Raw genomic sequence first — 12985 nt, 5'->3', positions numbered from 1 at the left:
AAGACTAACAATAACATTAACTGAAAATATAAATTGAATCCTGGTGAAAATTTACCATAGCAAACCATCCCAAATCCTCATTATTCATAACTCATAAGCACATGATACATATGGATATGGTTTTTCATCTATTAGTGACATTCCCATTATGTTGAATTAGTGTCCGAACCTTAATGCCATTTTTTGAAAAAAAATCTCCATCAAATTGAACCCTAGCTTCTTCTCCTCTTTCCTCACTTTCTTCAGAAAATATGATTTGGATTTGTTGTTAATGGCGTCGACTGATCCACCACTGTTGATTAAAAAACAGAGCCATGTGCCTTTCGATGTAGTCCAGCATCTCCTTCTGCCTCATGCCATCGAATTTGAGCAACTGCCTCATGAGAAGCTCATCAGTCATGTCAGACTCCCCCACAACTTTCATCCCTACATTCACAGAAACTTTGAACCAACAACTTATTTCTTGCAAAACAAAATCAAGTAAAAAAATGATTGTATCTCCTGTAAACTCACCATGTCAAAGAGACTGTCGACCTCTGATGTGACAGTTTGAACTGCAGAAATAGATTTTCCCATCTCTCTCACACTCTCCATCGCAGAACATGTTCCAGTGATACTGTTGCTTTAACAGTTTCTCATCTGAGCGCACCTCGACAATGGAAGAGCAATGTCAAATCATCGAGAAGAATAGATGTGAATAACCTTAAACCAAAGAACTACGGTTGAGAACATATATCAAGTGTTCCATAAACGTAAATGGAAGCTCTGTATGTTGAGAGAAAGCCTGCATCAAAATTTGATTGTCAATAAGATGCGTTTTAATATGCAGAAAGGTTGAGGTTACCACACTGACAATAATTGATCTTCCTCAACGCCCCCGGCTAATAAACAAAGCACCACGAAAGCTCTCCCCAGAGGTTCACCGACGCTAATGGAGTAATTTTCTTGAACCGTCGATCAATTTCTTCGAAGAGAAGTAAGAACTCTCATCTTCATCTCCTCATAGAGAATCTTCGCCATAGCCTTTCGACAAACCCCGCTTCACAGTGAACGGAGGCAGCAAAGATCTTCCACCACCATGTGGCTTGTGTTGAGACAACTGTAGATAAGACAAAAACTATCAAAAATAATTCAGAAGTGTTTATCAAACGATCTTGGGGGAGAGGAGAGACGAAAGGACAAACAAAATCTACAGTTTTATAAACACCAATGAAAAACTACTAAATAGAACTTTTCTTAGGATTTGTGAGGATGATGTTCAAGGAAAGGATGCTAACCGTTATATAGTGTACATATACCGCCTTGCAGAGGAAGACGTGGAGTTAAGAAGTGTGATAATGGCGAGGGATCAGTAACTCAAAACGTTACGGACGGATGAATATAACAGAAGCCAAAACGGCGCTACTCGAAGATTCACACAGAGCTTCTTCAAATCGGTTCGACTCACTCAATATCTCGAAACGCCATCAGAGAGGGATGAAGAACGTAGCTGGTCTCGGAGATCTAAGCAAAACACGAACCCTAGATTTTGGTGCCGGTGACTTTGGAGAAGACAAACGCTAGGAGAAAACGCGGCGTATCATAATGACAAAATTGATACACCGGACTGGGCTGGGCTGAAACAAAAGCCCTTACCAACACAATATAAATGATACGGCAAGTTTTGGAATAGACGACATGTGTCAGCATCTCCTTGCACTATTTTCTTACGTGGCAAGAGGAGAAGAGAGTAGTGCTCTTCTTTATATTATAAGATTTTAGTTTTTTTTTTAATTCCAAACGGGTGGTTGCTATGAAGTATGTTTGCGCTAATAATGGTCACAGCAACCTTAACTGGTTCAGTTAATTAGTGATGATGTAAAATTAATTACGAATGTGGCATTTACGTCTACGATATCGGAATGTGGCATTTACGTGACCTGTAACAAGGAAGCTAAGTTCACTACTCTCAGGGGGAAATTACGAAAGTGTATTCTTTTTCCTTTGTCATGGCTTTTGTCACAATGAGTTTTTCCATGACCAAATTTTCAACGAGGCACTACGTAATAGAAATTAGATAAGCAAGGGAGAGTATTAGATAATGCTTATCTATTAGAAAATATCTATAGAATATATTAATTAATGTTTGTCATTTTGTTGATAGTCGGTTTATGAACCGACTTTGGAGTTCTATAAATAGGACTCATCTCACTTTACTTTTGACATATATCAACATCAAGAATCTCTTTTCATAATATCATCTCTCTCTTACGTTTACATCACACTCTCTCTCCATAGTATTATATATAATACCAAATAATAAAATCATGGGAAATTGGGGTGTATAACGCAAAAAAAAGAATAATTTACTAGATGGCCATTTGACTTAACTTTTCGATACATCCAATCCATTTTATGTAATAATGTTATTTTGCCCTTGAAAACAACCGGTATAACCTACAAAGAAACAAATAATTTAAGCTGCAATTATTGACTATGCAAAATAAAATGTGGCCATTTGTTGCTCACACACTTTCAGTAGATATGTTTTTCATTGCTTATATTTGGAAAAGTGAATAGATTCTTCCGCAGATTTGAACGATGAAGACGTTACGGTCTGTGTTCCCGGAGAAGTTTTGCGGAGGAGAAGGCCGGTTTAGGAGGTTTAATCGGTGACAAAAAGAAGAGGCTTCTCGGATTCTAAAAGCGACAGTCACGAGGACTCCGAAACATGTATGTATATGAATTTGAAGTAAATTCAAGTCAAGTGTGGAAGAAGATGAACAGTTTTTTGTTATTGTGTTCTATTCCATTTGAGTTCCACCAATATGTTCTATGTCATTTATTTTTTTACATTCTATTTGGTTTTAGGGTTTATATTTGGGTTTAAGGTTTATATTTGGGTTTAGGGTTTATATTTGGATGAGGGTTTAGTGATTAGAGTTTAGGGTTTAGTATTCATGTCGCATGTGGAAGAAGATGAACAGTTTTTTGTTATTGTGTTCTATTCCATTTGAGTTCCACTAATATGTTCTATGTTATTTATTTTTTTACATTCTATTTGGATTTAGGGTTTATATTTGGGTTTAGGGTGTTGGATGAGGGTTTAGTGATTAGAGTTTAGGGCTTAGACCATCTCCAATGGCTTACTCTATTTTTTACTCTAAAATAGAGTAACTCTATAATAGAGTTTGAGTTTGCTCCAATGGTACTCTATTTTAGAGTAGAAAATAGAGTGATGAACAAAAAAAAAAAAAATTACTCTATATTTGGAGTAAACCTATTTTTCACTCTATTATAGAGTGAGAAATAGAGTATCATTGGAGCATTTTTTACTCTAAACTCTATTTTAGAGTGGAAAATAGAGTGGGGTTGGAGATGCTCTTAGTATTTAGAACGTGAGGGAGTTTGATTGGGGTCAGCATTAACTTATTCCATGCAATCATTGACATTAATATGTACTATGTTATTTATTTTTGGTCCATTTTATTTTGGTTTTGAGTTTATTATTTGATTTATGGTTTATATTTGGGTTTATGATTTATTGATTAAAATTTAAAGTTTAGTATTCAGGGGTTGGGGTGGGTTTGGGTTGAAGTTGGGATTTAGGTTTAGTATTAATTTTATGGGTAGGAGATGGATAATGTTTAGTATTAGAGGTTTTGGGTGAGATCATAATCATATAATACTTTGTTGATATGGAATAGAATAATCGTTGCATATATATATATGGTCAATTAATGTATAACGTGGATGACTCTTTTTTCTTTCATATGGAATATTAGAGATCCACTCTTAACCATATGCTCTTACTCTCGCAACTTGAAACGTCATCTCTTATCATACATGTTAACTGAAAATTTGTTAGGGGAAGGGGTAAAACCGGTTGGGAAGTGGTGTAAATATCTGACATTAAATTATGTCAAAATCAATGCTGGTTCCCTAATTTACACACCATATATGGCTATTAGGCAAATTAGCCCTAAAATCATCTCTCAGTTTTTATTATACAACACATACGTTTTAAACCAAAATCCAATCTGAAGCGCTATTATAAAAAAATTGGTTACCATGGTGACAAGATTTTGTCTTTTCCATTTCGCTTTAAACCAAAATCCAATCTGAACCGCTATTAAAAATATATATAAATTATTGTATTTTCAATTGTTTAATTTATCTGAATAGTTTAAAGAAAATTGTTAAAATTATTGAGAAGATGAGATCTAATGTTTTATATTGTTCGGACATAAGGTTAATTATAATATTATTTTGAAACATGGATAGTAATATAACCAAATGAGTATTAGTGATTTAAGGTATGTTTAATGATAAAGTAGAAAAATATATTTAATAAGAGAGATTGCAATATATTTTCGGTAAAACCATAAGTTGTTTTTAGGACAAAGTCTACCTAATGTCAAATTATGTAGTTGTCACTTGAATTCATATTCAATGTTGACCTTACAAACCAATTCATATATCTTAAAAGCTTAGTATATATAATCTTCTGGATAATACGTACTAAAGATGTAGGTATAAAACCTAACACACAAGGATTAAACATGTGACTACGACTATGACCATGTCCTTGACTCTGAGCATGTCCTTGACTCTGAGCATTGTCTGTGACTCTGAGCATTGTCCATTATCTTCACCGGCTGTGGAACCTGAGGTGGGTTAGTGCATCTAATCAGAGGCCAATTAATACTCTGAAAAAACAGATGCTGCTTAATCTCAGTAGCAGGATCGATATGATCGCTGATGAATGATGCCATAACAACTACGGTTGCCATAACACCCCACAGACGACCCAAATATGTCTTGACTGTTGACTTGATAGGAGCAAGATCGACACTTGCTGTTATGTTGCAATTTTGTATTGTGAACCCGGATTTGTGGTCTTGAGTTTAGCGGTTTTGAGCTGTCACCATATTTCTTTGTCCTTGATTTGGCTTATGTGCCACTATCTGACACCTTCACAAAGAAACATCTGCAAATTTGAGTTGTTTTAGAAGGATTATTACATATTTAGGAAATATATCATGAATAATCTTAGAACCATCTAAAAGAACTTGAAGAATCTGCAAAACGAGTTGTTTTAGAAGGTTTAGTACATAATTAGGAAAGCTATCATTCAAACACACAAAAACAAAAAGATGGATTTTTGGTTCATTAATTGTATGTTTTGCATTACTATCTTGAGAGATAAATAAATAATTGGCAAAAAATATGAAACAAATTAGGAAAATATTAGCAAAAATTAATTTAAAACGCGAAATGATAACGAGAAAAATAAAAAGAGGTCGAATAATATGCATAATATCTGTTGGAGAAGTTAATGTGATAATTACATATACAATTCCACAAATATTTATTATTATTAAATATTCATCAGTTAATTTTATATCAAACTAGTGGTATTTTGGCGCTACGCGCCGGGTTCGTATGTTTTATTCTTTAATGAATTCAAAATTGTTTTTTAATCAATATGATAGTGGTTAGTGATTAATCGATTCAATAAAAATAGAATAAATAGCTGATAGTTGCACCAAAATAAATATAGATGACCTTAAAACATAAAGTAAAATCTATGTTTCAAAAGAAAAATATGTAAATACATATGTTTGTTTTGTGATTATCTTGTTTGAAGGAAGATAACAAAAAAATTCATATTCTTAAAGTAGTAATAATCCTTGCATGCTTTGTCCATGCCATGAATGTGACAATCTGTTAGGAGTTTCATTGTGGACGCATTAGTTAAATACTTTGTTTTCAAAATGATATTGAATCCCTGTTTATTGTGTTGCATATTTTGTTTATTTTATTTTGTAAATGGAGTTGTGTATATTGTAAATTAAGACTTGGACTTCTTTTTTCCAGATTGTTCCATTTAGTTTACTCTTAGGATGGATTAAATTGTTTTGTCGTTTATTAGTAGTTTTTCAGTTTGTTATATTTGTCTAGGCTAGTGCTTACTTGGCCGGCAAGGAAGGGTTATACAAATGTGTGTTCATAAATGTGCCTAATATAGTTTAATCGTACTGCTTACATTGTCGTACTGTTTTCCATTTAGAAATATAGTTTTGGGCATCCATGTATTTAAATTAGACTCTTTTAATAAGATGCCAAGTGGCTAATTAAGTGATATGTTTGGGCTATTAATCGGTGTCACAGCATTGTATGCGGTCGTTGTTGTGTGATCAACAAAACTGGCAAAACTGAAGAACACTCAGACGTGTTCAAAAAAAAAAAAAAAAAAAAGAAAGAACACTCAAACATTTTCTGAAATTTTTCTTGTGTTAAAAGCTTTTGACGAACTGAAGGTCGACTTTGGATTCGCACTCAGTTAAATGTTCACCCAGCTACGTTCTTATGTTTATATCCCCAAAGTTTAAAAAAATGTTGTGTTGGCGAGAAAAGCTATAACTTGCAGAGTCAATTTAACGGGTGTTTTTCAAAACCAACCCATATTTTCAAGTCAAATTCAAAACCAACCCCTTTTTTTTTGTTCATACTATTCATCAATAAAATTTTCATACTATCCTTATGTTTTTGAATTATTCACAAAATTGCCATTTTTATTTATTTTTTTATTAATTTCGGAATTAACAAAAAACCAAATACACTCTAACCATTTCTTCTTATTTACAAAAATGTCATCATCATCAATTTTTTCAACCACCATGAACCACCATTTTTTAGCTCTAAAGCTCTAGAATTCAATTTTCAACTACTTATTTTCTCATTCTAATCAAAAAAACTTCATTTCTTCTCATCTCCTCTACATTTCCATCTAAAAAACTCTCATAACTATCATTTTCATAATCACAAACTTCATATTTTCGAGTTTCTTCATTAGTGAATCGTTAAATATGCTTCTTTTTGCTCATATTTAGAGTTTGGACGGTTGAAAAGGTTGGAAACGAGCTTTACAGAGGAAAAAAGTAACTATTTACATGGTTTTCGTTATTTTTCAGATCTGTGTCGCGACGGTAGATTGTTTTGTATGTCTACGCCTCCGTGGAGACTTACGATGCAGTCTATTTGTCAACGCACGGGTTAGTTTTGCAATTGACCAGACAAATTTTTTTTCTAACGCAGACTTCCCCAGTAGTCTTCGTCTTTACCTTTGACAACAAAAATAAAATTTTCGGTAGACTTACTAAGACGTCTACCTAAAAGAGGTTAGTTTTTCATTTGACCGAACTTTTGACTTTTCAAAATAGACTTCAACGGAAGTCTACAAAATGTAGACTGCCAACGAAGTCTATAAAAGGTCAGTTTTGCATTTGACCAAAACTTTGACTTCGTGGAATATGTTAGTTTTGTGTTTGACCAAAAAAGTTTAAAAAGCAATCAAAAATTTATTAAATTGTAGACTTCATATGCAGTCTTCTTATCTTAAAAAAAAAATGTAGACTGCGTATAAAATCTACTTTTTTATTTTGGTCAAATGCAAAACTAACCCGTCGGATTTGAGAGTAGACTTCACAAGAAGTCTACACACCTGTAGACGTTCATTTCAATCTACTGATTGGAAGTCAAACTTGGTCAATTGCAAAACTAACCTCTTTAAAAAAAAATCAAACATGTAGACTACATATGAAGTCTAGTTCTGAAAGTCAAATCTTGGATGAATTCTGGTCAATTGCAAAAAGTAACTTTTTTAAATTGTTGACTGAAATGAAAGTCTACATGTACAAAATCACAACTTTTATTCAACTATAGAAAGCAACCCGTAAAATGGTCAATTGCAAAAACCAACCCAAAGAGTAGACCTATTTGACAGTCTACGTCTGTAAACTGAAAAGAACGTCTACATCTTCAGAGACTGAATATTAAGTCTGCATAGAAAAATCTATAAAAATGTGATTTTGTGTATTATTCATTAAATTTTTTCTAGTTTTTTTGTTTGACAGTGTGTGTTAGTTAATCCTAATGGGTTTGAGTGATTTTCAAAAGAATTTTTTTTTATAATTATGAAGGTATAATTCATTTGATTTGACAATGTTGTTAGCTAATAATTGTAGACGTATTTGTAAGTCTTCGTTTATAGTTTTACTAGTAAGGCTGAGCTTGTTTCAAAGCTGAAATCAGTGGCTGTGGAATATAAATTTACATTCTCAGCATATAAGACAACGAAAAATCTGTATGTGGCTAAGTGTCGTGTTCAAGGATGTGGTTGGAAACTTAGAGCGAGTGTGAAGCATGGCCAAAGACATTTTGGGTGACAAAATATTCGAAAAGGATGAAGAATCGGAAAAGTTGAAGAATGTTCCTTGTGCATGATGGCTGTATACATGGTAAACTTCTTGAAATGACACAAGAAAATTATGATCTGGACAACAAAATTGAGAAGATGGTGCTAACCTATTCCTTACCAAACATCATTTAAAACAAATGACTCCGAATAGGCAAATACTCCTCTTATGCCTGTCACGAATAATCGACAAGTACGGAACTTGATCGAGTTATCTAAGATACACTTTGTACGCCTTTGTGTATCAAGCCTGCGCCAAATACACTAGAAATTTTTGGATTGACTATATGTTAGATAATAAGTGTAGACGTTTTTGTAAATCTACAAATGTAGACTGCAGTTGAAGTCTACGTCGTAAATTCTATTAAAAGTGTATTTGTGTATTATTCATCATATTTTTTCATGATTTAATTATTTTACAGTGTATGTTAGTAAAACTTTAATGGTCTTGGGTGAATTTCACAATTTAATGTGTTATAATTATACACTTGATACTTATTGCAAATTGTTTTGATTAGTGTTACTCTTGAAAATTTTTGGGAAAATTTTGTATAGATTTTCTTCTTCTCACATGTGTGTTAGTTATTATTCTAGATTATGGTGGTTTTACTTGTTTGGTTGGTTAGATCTTGTGAAAAAATGATATCTAACAAAAAATTAATAATATCATACAAGTGAAAACAACTAAAAATGAATACAATGTTTATAGATTAGGCATTAAAAAATTATTTAAAAATTAATATTTTATTATGAAAGTTATTACAGAGCAATATATTAAAAAGTATTCTTGAGTATGTTTGATTTTTCATAATCTTGATGCCTCAAATAAAGTTTTGGAAAAAGTACCTGCAAAATAAGATAGAGTTATGAGAAAAACATAAGATAAAAAATGAAATCATATTTTAGTAGACTTTTTATTAAGTCTACGTAAAATTGTTTAGTAGACTTTAGTTGAAGTCTACACTAATGGAAAATTTTCATATCTAAAAGTGTGCATTTAGAAAATTTGAAAATATTTTGTTCTGGAAAATATTTCAAAAATAGTTTTTTGTCATCCTTGTAACAAAGCAAAAAGACAATGTATGAATCTATAAATTTAGTTCATTATAAACACAAAATATCTTATAATGAATATATGGAAAGCTTACATTTTTGGGAAGATGATTTGAAAACATTGGAAGAGAATACCTGCAAAATAAAATAAAATTATGAAAAATAAGATAAAAATTAAAATCATATTTGAGTAAACTTCTAATGAAATATGCTTACAAGTCAAGGCTAGTAGACTTCATTTGAAGTCTACCAGCCGTAAGTTTTAAGTAGATTTCAAATGAAGTCTACTCTATCAAAAAAAAAATAGATCTGAAAAATAAATACATTAAAAATATGAAATAAGTTTAAATCTAAAAAACTTTTAAAAATATGATTTAATAGACAAAATAGTTATAAATTAAAGACATATTAATATGAATTTTAATATGTAACTTTATTTGAATATAAATACTAGAACACATATTTTAAATCTATAAATGTAAACCTTACATTTCTAGGAGGAGAAGAAAACAACTATGGAAGAAAATACCTGCAAAATAAGATAAAATTATTAAGAAACATAGAAAAAAATTAAATTCATATTTTTGTAGACTTCCAAAGAAGTCTGCTTAAACTTTGTGGTTTAGTAAACTTCATATGAAGTCTGCAAGCTTTAGTAAACTTCTTTAGAAGTCTACACTGTCTGATAATTTTCAGATCTAAAAAAATCTATATATTTTGAAATGTGAAAATAATTTTAAATCTGAAAATACTTTACATAATAGAATTTATAAGGTAAACTAGTAGCAAATTAATGTAGAGAGCTTGATTTATAAATTTATTTGAATATAAACATGTAAATACATATTTAAAATCTATTAATCTAAAACTTGCATTTTTAGAGGAGAAGATGAAATCTATGAGTGATAATACCTACCAAAAAAAGATAATATTGTGAGAAATAAATAACATAAAAATACACATTTAAAATCTATAGATCTAAAACTTACATTTTTTAAAGGAGAAGATGAAAACCATGAATCATAATATCTAAAATGACAAGATAATATTGTGAGAAAGACTTGAAAAAATTTTAGAGAGAAAGAAAATGAGAGAGTTTTAGAAACAATTGAGAGAATTTTAGAGAGAAGAGAGAGAGTTTTAGAGAGAAGAGAGAGAGTTTTAAAAACTTGTGCAGCCACTTTAGAGAGAGACTGTATAAATTTTGTTTATATAGGGAGACAAAAATGTAACTAGGTTAAAATTTACGATACTGTAGACTTCGTTTGAAGTCTACTAAAATTAAAATTTTGGAGTAGATCTTACCATAACATAGTAGACCTTTTTGGAAGTCTACTATAATAATTTAATTATTGTTGTTTATTCTTTATTATTTTAATAATTTTAATATATGATTATTAAATTTATTTCTTTATTTTTTAATAGATATAGTATATGATTTCACTTTTTTATTCGTAAGGAACTTAACTTAGTTTAAATATAATGATTTTTTGTAAAACAAATTGAAAAATATAGACTGAAAAGGACGTCTTCAGATAAATAGACTTTATTGTAGGTCTACGAAACCCTAAACCACAAATCTCAAACCCTAAATGTTTTGTTTGATAATCAAAAAGTCTCATTTATACAAAATATAAACTACTAAACATTAATATACAGATTTAAGTTAATAAAACAAAAAAAAAAATCTAAAATCTAACCCTATGAAATCAACTACTAAAAGACATAACATGGTAGAACCTTTTGTTTCTAAACTATGAACATTGTCTAACACATGATAACCAAATTAGTATATATTCTTCAAAATTATTCGATTATATGAAATTTTAATTTATTTACTTCATATTATCTATTATATTGATGATTAGCTAAAAATATCACAATAATTATTTTTATACATTTTCAAAATTAAATTATTAGATCAAATTAGAGTGTAGACTACAAAACAAGTCTATAAGGTAGACTTCGTAAGAAGTCTATAAGGTAGACTTCGTAAGAAGTCTATAAGGTAGACTTCGTAAGAAGTCTATATATATGTAGACTTCTTTTATTACGTGTAGACTTCCAAAGGATAGAAACGTAAAATACATTTCTGTTTTTTGTTTGGTCATAAGGGTTAAATAGTACTTTCACTACTCCTTTAGGTTGGTTTTGCATTTGACTGAAAGTGAGGTACACTTTTACATTTGACTTGAATATTTGGGTTGGTTTTAACAAATGTCCCCAATTTAACTTCGATGAAGTGTGTTTGGAAGAGAAAATAAGAAGCTGAGAAATATTGTTTTCTTCCCGACTCACTTAGAACAACACTATTGGTGGGATGAAGAGAGAGAGAAAGAGATGTTTCCCTCGGAATTGGGATGTCTGGTCGTCCGTAATGTTATAGGTGTTCTGTTGGAAATTTGAAAGCTCATGTATAACTCTTTATTCTCCGATATAGTCTATTTTGGATCTAAGAATCTAACCACATAGATTTATTTTAGGTTTACTTTTCAAAAATTCTCGTACTAATTAAAAGTGGACATCTCTGATTTTCTCCCTCAAACTAATGACCATACTCATCTTGTGTCCACATACCTTCCATTTCTAACTCGATAGGTACCAATTCATATTTTGAAAGGTATTTTGGTTTCCTTGCAGATTTCTCGTCAATCTGGCTCTGATACCAATTGTTGAAAATTTGAAAGCCCATGTCTATTTTTTTATTGTCCGATTAGTACGATATTATCTACTTTGGACCAAAGAATTGGTTCACATGGATTTACTTTTGGTTTCTTTCTTAAAAAGTCTCGTACTAATTAGAGTTGAACATCTTTTTATATATTAGACTCTCTTTTGTGTAAACTTTCTACGTAGTACTTAGATTGACATCTCTCATGTTATTCTTTTTGGAGGAAATAATGATTTTGAAACTGAAGATAGATTCGACAAAGTAATTTTGTCCAGAAGACATGTTTCCGATAGATTTTTGACGGATTTTTCTGTCGAGAACAGCATGTTTTCTTGTAGTATAGGCCATAAGCCTTGATCAACTGTCCGACTCACGCTTATGGTAAATCCTGACACAAATTAGAAGTATAATATTATAAAAATATTAAAAATTTAAGATCTTAACATGTTAGAAACCATGAGAAGAGTCTTTGGAGTTCGTATTGACAAATATACATATCCAAACGTTGAATGTTTGACATCAAAAAATAAAGTTTCAACTCTTATTTACAAATAAAAATATAAATATTAAAAATATAATCAAAATGAAAATAACACTTTTCTTTTCACATCCAAATTTTAAAATATTTAAATCAAAAATAAAAATTATGCACATGGGCTAATAAGAATCTAGTAAACCCTTAAAACTTAAAAGTAAGAAGGTCTACACAACGTGTTCAAAAAAAAAAAAAGAAGGTCTACACAAATCTTGTTTTCTCCTTTTTTTCTAGCTGAGAGTGGAAAAGGGAAAAAATTGTGAACATATAACTGAAAAACATATTCTGAATAGGATTAACACTGCGATATCATCTCTATAAATACAAACACAATTATATTGATAGAGAGAGTAGAGTCGTGAATCTGTGATAAGGTTAGCTCATTCACTGATCGGGTTTAGGGTTTCTTCTTTGATTTTGATAATCCGGCTATTGTCAAAGCAATGGGTGATAAAATTCGAAAGAGCGATTTAATCTGTGAACTTCC

This window comes from Brassica napus, chromosome A8 (genome assembly GCF_020379485.1).
Source record: "Brassica napus cultivar Da-Ae chromosome A8, Da-Ae, whole genome shotgun sequence".
Classification (NCBI taxonomy): Eukaryota; Viridiplantae; Streptophyta; class Magnoliopsida; order Brassicales; family Brassicaceae; genus Brassica; species Brassica napus.
This window is presented reverse-complemented; position numbering follows the sequence as displayed.